Source organism: Daucus carota, chromosome 4 (genome assembly GCF_001625215.2).
Source record: "Daucus carota subsp. sativus chromosome 4, DH1 v3.0, whole genome shotgun sequence".
NCBI classification, from domain to species: Eukaryota; Viridiplantae; Streptophyta; class Magnoliopsida; order Apiales; family Apiaceae; genus Daucus; species Daucus carota.
Genome location: NC_030384.2, coordinates 28985936 through 28996142, shown reverse-complemented (window position 1 = coordinate 28996142; position 10207 = coordinate 28985936).

Below are 10207 nucleotides of genomic sequence, written 5' to 3'. Positions count from 1 at the left end.
TTCAGTGTTTACTGGGACATCAGAGTTTGGAGCGTCAGAGTTTGTTGGTTTATCAGACTTTGTCTGTAGAACTTGTGTATCAACAGAGGTTCTGGTTTTTGTTGTAGAGGGTTGGTCATCAGACTTTGTGGCTGTGGATGGTTTTGTAGTTGATGATCTGGGTTTTCTGGTGACTGTGGGAGAGGTTGGATGTTGTGGTTGAGGTTGTTGAGGCTGTTGTTGTGGTTCCTGAGGAAGGTTCAGCCTTGCTCTAAATGGAGCTGGGATTTGCAGAGGCCTGAGAACTGGTCTCTTCTCATCTTTAGATATGAGATCCTTAAAAGCCCTTTTATGAAGTTTAAAGGGTTTGATCTCATCTGCAGCATCAAAATCCACTTCTCCAACAGTGGCATTAAACAACAATTGACAAAATCTTGAGAAATATATGACTTTCCTATTCTCAAGCATTCTTTCACCAATATTTCTAAGAACTAATCTACCAAAATCAAAAGCAGTAGAATAGATCAGAGAATACCCGATCTGTAGCATGTCCATTGGAATAGCATCCCAGTTTGTAGTTTTCTTCTGGAAAGCTCTGGTAATGCAATCAAAGAAAAAACTCCACTCCTTATTGAGCCAAGAACGCTTCAACTGACCCAGTTTATCCAGAGATTCGTAGTACCCCAAATCAAGCATCATTGTTCGGAGATTTGCATCTCCATTTGTAATGTATGCAGGATGTTCTGGCAAGTTGAGTGCCTGACGAACTGTTGCTGGAGTAACTGCATACTCCTCCCCGTCATAGGAAAACACAATTGATGGTGATCCATCTGCACCACCATTGTCATATGTACCCGTCCTCCAAAGGCTGATGATTTGGCTTCCTGAAAGTCTTGCAGGAGCGGTGAGAGCTGTACCGATGACACTCTGTGCCAAGAATCGCTGAAAGGGATGATAATCTCTTGGGGCTTCAGCAGTGTCAAGGATGGCTGCATAGTTATTAGGAACGAATTCAACACCTGCCAAGATAAAAGCTGTAGTGGCCATTAGAACAGAGATTATGAAAGGAAGATGTTTGAGGAAGTGTGTAGACGAAGATTTGAACAGAGAACAGAGTGTAAGAGTTTTGTTTAGAAGGTGAATGTAGAGAGTAAGTGTAAAATTGAATAATAAGCAATAAAATCTGATCTGAAAAACTCTTCAGATTTTGTTGAACTGAGCACGCATGGGCTTTTTGTTCAATCAGACACCTGTCAAAATGTAACTGGTAGATGAGTGTTAGTGGGATGGAAAAACGAGAGTAGTAATCATGAGTGCAGTAAAACATGCGCAGTAATTAATGCTGATTACACGTTCTCCTATTAAAAATGTTTTGCATGTAAACCCACTAATAATACATCCGTTTGAAACACATTCTCTTCACATTCTCTGAATATTTGAAAAAAAATCAAGATCGAATCTCTCGAATTTTCAAACTCTGAGATTTAAGACAAAGAAAATATATTTGTGCGAACCTCAGAATAAAGACATAATTTCCAGAATGTTCATCAATAAATCAGAGTTTGTTCTAAAATCCATAGCTCAATAATGTGCTTGTGAAATGTGTGTGTGGTCATGTTAAATCAGAGAATATAAAATTTCACAATTTCGTAATTATAAGGTAGACAAGCGTAATTTATGCAAACTCTCAAAATTTAGACTGAGACATACTCTGATGAAAATAATATAACCCTTTTTTTTTTTTTTTTTTTTTTTTTAGGACGCTTCTCAGTGTAAGTGAGGCACGACCTTCAAATATAATATGGCATTAGTATTTCTCCAGTAATCAGAGAATGTGACTGGTCACCATAGATTATAAAATCTTAGCAATTACTTATTACCAGCAAATGTTTGGTTCTTCCCAGTCACTGTCATCTAAGATCTCAAAGGAGTACCATGCTTATTTTTCAGAGGGTTTTGTCTCAGGTAATAAAAATGTCAGAGTTTATAATCACTGTCTAATATATGAGAGAAAATTCAAATTAATCAGTCTCACTTATAATTAAGATATGTGAAGTAGTAGAGTCTCAATGATATTAGCATGCATAGTGAACTAATGTAGCACAAAATTGAGATCAGGATTAAGGAACTTAGCTGAGATTTAAGATTACTCATTCAGAACATGCTTCATGGTATCTTCATAGGTGATTTGTCTCAGAGAAGATAAAAATGAGATCACTTATCAAGATTCAGAGTTTTATAAGCATCAGAGAATATTGTCAGAGAATGTTATCAGAGTAAAGCAAACAGAGTATATTATCAGAGAATGTCATCAGATTTTATCAATCAGAGTATATCATGGCAGATGTGTGAGTAATACATATGGTAAATTTGACAACTTAAATTTTAAAGATCTAACCAATATGTTTACTCAGTTCCTGATATCATTCCTAGCTCATTCACCAGCCTAGTAAAAGTTGCTTCACTTAATGGCTTGGTGAAAATGTCTGCTAGCTGCTGTTCAGTAGGAACAAAGTGAAGTTCAATGGTTCCTTCCTCCACATGCTCCCTTATAAAATGATATCTTATACTGATGTGCTTTGTCAGAGAATGTTGAACTGGATTTCCTGTCATAGCAATAGCACTTTGGTTATCACAATAAATAGGAATTTTAGAGAAGGATAACCCATAGTCCAACAGTTGATTCTTCATCCAAAGAATTTGAGCACAACAGCTGCCTGCAGCAATATACTCTGATTCTGCTGTTGATGTTGAGATGGACTTTTGCTTCTTACTGTACCAAGAAACTAGTCTTCCACCCAGAAATTGACAACTCCCACTTGTGCTTTTCCTGTCAATTTTGCAACCTGCAAAATCTGCATCAGAGTATCCAATAAGACTAAAATCTGATTCTCTAGGGTACCATAGTCCCAATGATGTGGTTCCCTTGAGATATCTGAATATCCTCTTTACTGCAATCAGATGAGGTTCTCTTGGATCTGCCTGAAATCTTGCACATAGACATGTGGCATACATAATGTCTGGTCTACTTGCAGTCAGATAAAGCAATGATCCAATCATTCCTCTATAGTTTGTGATGTCTACTGATGCACCAGTATCTTTGTCTAGTTTTGTTGCTGTTGCCATAGGAGTAGTTGCAGCAGAACTGTCTTGCATACCAAATTTCTTTAAAAGATTTCTGGTATACTTGGCTTGATTTATAAAAATCCCATCTTCAGTCTGTTCAACTTGTAAACCCAGAAAATAACTGAGTTCCCCCATCATGCTCATTTGGTACCTAGACTGCATGAGCTTGGCAAATCTTTGACAGAGTTTAGCATTAGTGGAGCCAAAAATAATGTCATCAACATAGATTTGAACTAAAAGCAGATCATTACCATGATTCAAATAAAACAGAGTTTTATCTATGGTACCTCTAGTAAATCCACTTTCAAGAAGAAATTGAGCTAGAGTTTCATACCATGCCCTTGGAGCCTGCTTTAGTCCATAAAGTGCTTTGTCCAACCTGTAGACATAGTCTGGGTGTTTTGGATCCACAAAACCTGGAGGTTGTTCAACATATACTTCTTCATCCAGTTTCCCATTTAGAAAAGCACTTTTGACATCCATCTGAAATACTTTGAATTTCTTGTGTGCAGCATAGGCCAGAAAGATTCTTATTGCCTCCAATCTTGCAACTGGAGCAAATGTCTCATCATAATCAATACCTTCCTGTTGTGAATACCCTTTTGCCACAAGCCTTGCTTTATTCCTTGTAATGACACCCTCACTGTCAGTTTTGTTTCTGAACACCCATTTTGCACCAACTATGGATCTGTCTTTAGGTCTTGGTACTAGGGTCCAGACTTTATTTCTTTCAAATTCATTCAACTCTTCTTGCATTGCTTGAATCCAATCAGGATCTTGAAGAGCTTCCTCCACCTTTTTGGGTTCTGTTTGTGACAGAAAGCAATGATGTAAACATTCATTTGCTGTAGCTGTCCTTGTTTGCACACCTGCTTCTGGATTGCCAATTATTAAATCAGGTGTGTGAGACTTTGTCCACTTCCTAGCATGTGGAAGTTGACCATTTTCATCATTGGATCCTCCCCCTTGATCCATGCTCTCTTGATTCTGTTGATCATTCTCTGTAGCTCCCCCTAAGTCTGTGCTATCAGAGTTTGAATCAGTATTCTCTGATGAGTTTGAGTCAGCATTCTCTGATGAGGCTTGGGCAGAGTCTGGAACATTCTGATGCTCCCCCTCAGCAATTGCTGTATTTTGTTCACAGTCAGAGTTTGACTGTTCATCAGAGTTTGTTGAATCAGAGAATATTTCTTCATTTTCAAAATGCAGTTCTTCATGATCATCCATATCTGCTAATCCCATAATTCTTTTGTCATCAAATGACACATGTATGGATTCCATGATGACCTTGGTTCTCAGATTATAGACTCTGAAGGCCTTTGTTATCACAGGATAACCTACAAAAATACCTTCATCAGCTTTTAAATCAAACTTGGTAAGCTGTTCTGGATGAGTCTTCAATACAAAGCATTTGCACCCAAATATATGAAAATACTTCAGATTTGGCTTCTTTTTCTTCACCATCTCATATGGGGTTTTGCCAAGCTTATTAATCAAGGTTGCATTTTGAGTGAAACAAGCTGTTTGAACAGCTTCTGCCCAGAAATAAGTTGGCAATTTAGCCTCATCAAGCATAGTTCTGGCAGCTTCTATAAGAGTCCTGTTTTTCCTTTCAACTACACCATTTTGCTGTGGTGTACCAGGTGCAGAAAATTGTTGCACTACACCTCTTTCTTTGCAGAACTCTTCCATTGTTGAATTTCTAAACTCAGTTCCATTATCACTTCTGATGATCTTCACTTTGTCTTCAGATCCATGATCCAGTTGTGTCACATGATCCATCAGATGCAAGGCTGTTTCATCTTTAGAGTGAAGAAAATATACCCAAGTGTATCTAGTATACTCATCAACAATGACAAGAGCATATTTCTTCCTTGCAATGGATGGTACATTGACTGGTCCAAATAGATCAACATGTAGAAGATGATATGGTTTGTTTATTGAGAATTCAGTCTTACTCTTGAAAGATGTCTTTCTCTGCTTGGCTTTTTGACATGAATCACACAATCCATCAGATGTCAGTAGTGATTCAGGGAGTCCTCTCACAAGCTTTTTCTTTATAAGCTCATTTATGGAATTGAAATTTAGATGTGAGAGCTTCTTATGCCATTTCCAACTTTCTTCTGCAGAGATCCTTGTAGACAAGCAAATTGCTTTTCCTTCAGAGTTTGTAGGCAAGTGTATTTCATAAATATTCCCATGTCTGTGAGCAGTTACTGCCACTTTGCCTGTTGACTTGCTTACTATCTCACTGTGTTCTTCATAGAAATCAACATGATATCCTCTGTCACAGATCTGACTGACAGAGAGTAAATTGTGTTTTAGCCCTTGAACAAGAGCTACATTTGATATGATGACATTTCCAAGATTGATGTTGCCATATCCCAGAGTCCTTCCTATGTTGCCATCTCCATAAGAAACACTTGGGCCAGCCTTCTCCACAAACTCTGACAGCAGGGTCTTATTTCCAGTCATGTGTCCTGAACATCCACTGTCCAAGACTAGGATATTCTTCCTGTTGCCCTGCAATCATAAAGGTCACTAATTGTTAGTTTTAAGGACCCAGACTTGCTTGGATCCCTTGGCCTTATTAAGTTTGTTAGCTTTTGCAGCGGTATTATTATCAGAGTTTGAGCTAACAGACTTTGCAACAGAGTTTGTACTGGAAATAGAGTTTGTACTTGCAGAGTTTTTATTAACCTTTAAAGAAGGTTTCAATTGATAATAATCATAATACAAACTATGATATTCTTTGCAAGTATAAATAGAATGCCATAAACTACCACAATGAAAACAAGGATCTTGTGGTTTATATCTAATACTACTTTTTCTAACTCCAGACTTTGTAGGTAAAGAGTTAATGTCCTTGTTCTTCCTGCAAAAATTAGCAAGATGATTAGTATTACCACAGTTATGGCATGTCTTCCTAGGTGCATTTGGAACAGGCATGTAGTTATTACTCTTGTCTATGCCAATTTTGCCATTTCTATTTTTCCTAGGTTCCTTGTTTCTGTCATCAGACTTTACCTCTTTAAGCTTATGTTTAAGCTGTTTCTGAGTCATCAGTCCTATGTTAACCTGTTTGGGCTTTTCAGATTTTAACTTGTTGTTAATCTCTGATTTTGGTCTACATTGTTTAGGCTTAGAGGATTCAACAACAAATTTAACAGGTTTAACCTTAGGTTTTTGAGTTTTAACAAACTCTGTTTTTGATGACTCAGCTTCTGAGTTATCAGTGTAACCTAGTCCCTTCTTCCAGTTTCCACTACCTAAGATATCCTGAGTAGTTTTGCCTGAATTAGTCCATGTTTTAATGATCTCTCTTTCCTTGGCAAGTTCTGATTGAAGAGATGCATACCTCTTTGATAATTCATCTTTGACAATGACAGCATCATCTCTTTCTTTTTGAACTTCCAACATTTGAACTAATTCTTTTTCTAGAAAATCATTCCTTTTCTTTACACTCAGAGTTTCAGATTTTAATCTTTCATTCTCTAAAGTCTGATCTCTAAAACTGATATGTAAAGTTTTAAGAAACAATCTTAACTCAGTTATATCTTCAGTATCAAAGGCAAGAGTAGAGTGAGGTACCTTAGCAGGAGATTCAGTTTTGTTGTCAGTGTTTGCCATTAGAGCATAATTGACTTCTTCTTCTGAATCAGATGTATCTGTCCAGTTTCCTTTCTTGGTGATAAAGGCTTTTTCTTTTTCCTTCTTGGCTTTCTTGCATTCAGATGCAAAGTGTCCCTTTTCACCACAGTTGAAACAGGTATACTTGTCAGCTTTTCCAGCTTTTCCTTCTTTGCCCTCATTCTTCTTAAAGTTTTTCTTGTCATAAACTCTGTCAGAGTTTCTGTCTTTCCTTGAAAAACTTTTGCCTTTGTTGAACTTTTTGTAGGCCAACTTCTTGAAGCTCTTCACCATCAATGCTGCTAACTGCATCATCTCATCATCACTTTCTTCAGAGTCTGAGGGAACATCAGAGTTTGAGTCATCAGAGTTTGATGTCTCAATGTCAGACTTTGTGACATGAGCTTTTCCCTTGCTCTTAGCAGCTTCCTCTTGAACTTTCAGAGCAACAGACTTTGATTTTCCTCCATGTCGTTTGCTCCTCTGTTCCATCTCAAGTTCATGAGTCTTCAGTCTTCCATAAACATCATCAAGAGACATTTCTCCTAGATCAAGATTGTCTCTTATTGTAGTGACTTTCAAATCCCATTTTTCAGGAAGAGCTAGAAGGAATTTGAGGTTTGAGTCTTCAAGATCATATTCCTTGTCCACCAGAGATAAGTCATTCAGCAGTTTGACAAATCTGTCATACAGATCTGTCAGGGACTCACCAGATTTTGAGTCAAAGTGCTCATATTCCTGTGTAAGGATTGTTTTTCTGTTTTTCTTAATGGCCTGAGTTCCTTGACATCTGGTTTCCAGAGCATCCCAGATTTGTTTAGCAGTTTTGCACCCAATCACCCTATTAGACATTGCATTATCAAGGGCACTATGCAACAGATGCTTCACCTTTGCATCTTTACTGATAGATGAGATGTCCTCTGGAGTATAATCTTTCTTTTCTTTTGGAACCATCTTTTGAGGTTCATCTGCAATCCCAACAGAGAGCTTGGTGGGCATATGTGGTCCATCATAAATCCGGTCAAGGTATTCTGGATCAACAGAGTCTAAGAATATGATCATTCTTTCTTTCCAGACTGGATATTCAGATGCCTTAAGGGTTGGGACTCTAAAGGATGAAGCTTGTGATTTTTCAGACATGATTGTGTTTAAGATCTCACTGTAGTAATCTTAACAGAGCTGGCTCTGATACCACTTGTTAGGTCCTATAAACTCACTATATAATATAATGTAGTGATCACAATCTGTAACACAGTAAGACAATATGAGTAATTGGAATCAATAAACTCTTATATTCACAAAGCTTTGAGGGTTACAAAAACTCTCTCAGTGATTTATATTGTATCACTAAGAGCTGCTAGGGTTCTTAACAATATACTCGATAACTCAACTCATATAGAGTAACCCTAATCTGTGTTTATATAGACACAGTTACAAAATCAATCTCTGATTTGATATCCTATAAATCAGCTAATAAATCTATCAATCAAAGATTGCTCCAGTTTTCTGTTTAGTTTCCATAGTCAGCAAATCACTCCTCAGCTTCTATCCTTCCTTGAAGTATATCCGCTTCTGAGCTCTTTCCACGTGTAAACTCTGTCAAGTCTTGACTATGTAAACTCTGATCAGACTTTATCAAACTCTGTCAGACTTTACTAAACTCTGATCAGCTTCCAGTTTAAACTCTGATGATTCCTGTTCTAAAACAAACCTTAAGAACATTAGTAATCATCAATTATATCTAACACAAAAAACTAAGACGTATAAGGACATATACAAGAAATAATATATAAAGGATGAGAGAAATCATATGTTACTGACTGATACTGATATTAAGGAGAGATGGGCTGGGTATCGAGTTGTTTAATATTGTTAGGGGAGAGAAATCTTATGGGCATAAGGATCCATTCATTTTATTGAATCAGATTCCAGTATAAGTGTAGTGATTTCTTCCTGAGATAAAAACAGAATTTAACATGATGGTTAAAGACAAAACAGTTGATTTAGATGAGATATCTATGAGGCATGGTGATTGAGTGTTGTTGTAAATATCTCTATAAAATCAAAGGTAGTGCCCAAAATTATAGTAATTACCATGGTATTAAGCTACTTAGTTATATAATGAAATTATAAAATGAGTTATTAAGTGTAGGATTAGGAAGGTTGTTGAGATTTTCTAGAATCAATTGGGTTTCATGCTTGGGCATTCGATGATTGAGACAATTTATCTCATTCGTTGTCTCATGGAGAAATATCGAGAGTGTAGAAAGAATCTACATATGATGTCTATAGATACCGAAAAGGATTACGATAGTGTGCCATACAAGATTATTTGGAAGTATTTAGAAGTAAAGAGGGTACTGCAATTATTTATAAGTATAATACAAGATATGTATTCAGAAGTACTAGGGACATGAACTCGGGCACCGATTGGTATTTTATAGTTGAAACAAGAGTGCAGCAAGGGTTGGTATAAAGTCTCTTTGTTGTTGTTGTTATTCTAGATGTGATCACTCAGAACATTCGATATCATGTCACATGTTGTATACTGTTTGCTGATGATATTGTATTAGTGGAAGACTCTAAGAAGGAGGTTATGTAAAATTAGAATTGTGGTGTATGACTTTGGAAACAAAAAATTTACCTCTAAGTCGTTCAAAGACAGAATATGTTTAGGCTAATTTCAGCGGGAGAGTCATGAGAATGATGTAGTTAATATATCTTAACTAGCGATAACCAAACTTAAAACTCAGCCCGCAAGGGTTGGTTCGACAAACACTCAAAATTGGATCATAAATTTAGGGTTTTTGATCGAAATTAGGGATTAGACCTACTTAATATATTTAATGTCATATGTATTTTACAATATACATGATTCTAAAAAAATTATTATAAACATATTTTCGTATAATATTTTAATTGAATATTATTGCATATATTTTTATACATAAATTACCGTTGCACAACAATAGAATATATAGACGAAACTTCAAAAACTTCAAATACTTAATAGTTTTTGATAATATACTCATGCATATTATAAAATATCAATTACTTCGTAGAAATTTTATGTAGTAACATGAACCAAACCGCTGTTAAGTGGAGAGATCAAGTCAATCAACTAGTAGAGCTATTTGGACATAGGATGGTAAGATATTAATAAGATTCACGATTATTAAATCGTCATTGCTTATAACTCTAGAATTTTCTACCAGCAAAGTAAAACAAATCTTAATCTCATTCCTACTTTAAATTCCCAACTTATACATCATCTAATTTATAAGGTGCAAAATAGAAAAAAAAATACTCTTATCTTGCATTACGGCCAATGGGACAGGAGATTCTTCATTATTCCAGGACTCCAAGCCATGCCGACGTGGATATACCCACGAAAACTCCATCGTCAGTCGAAACTGTATCCTCAATCTACTCCTTCAATAGTCTAGACAAAAACGTTTAGTCCAATACCCCT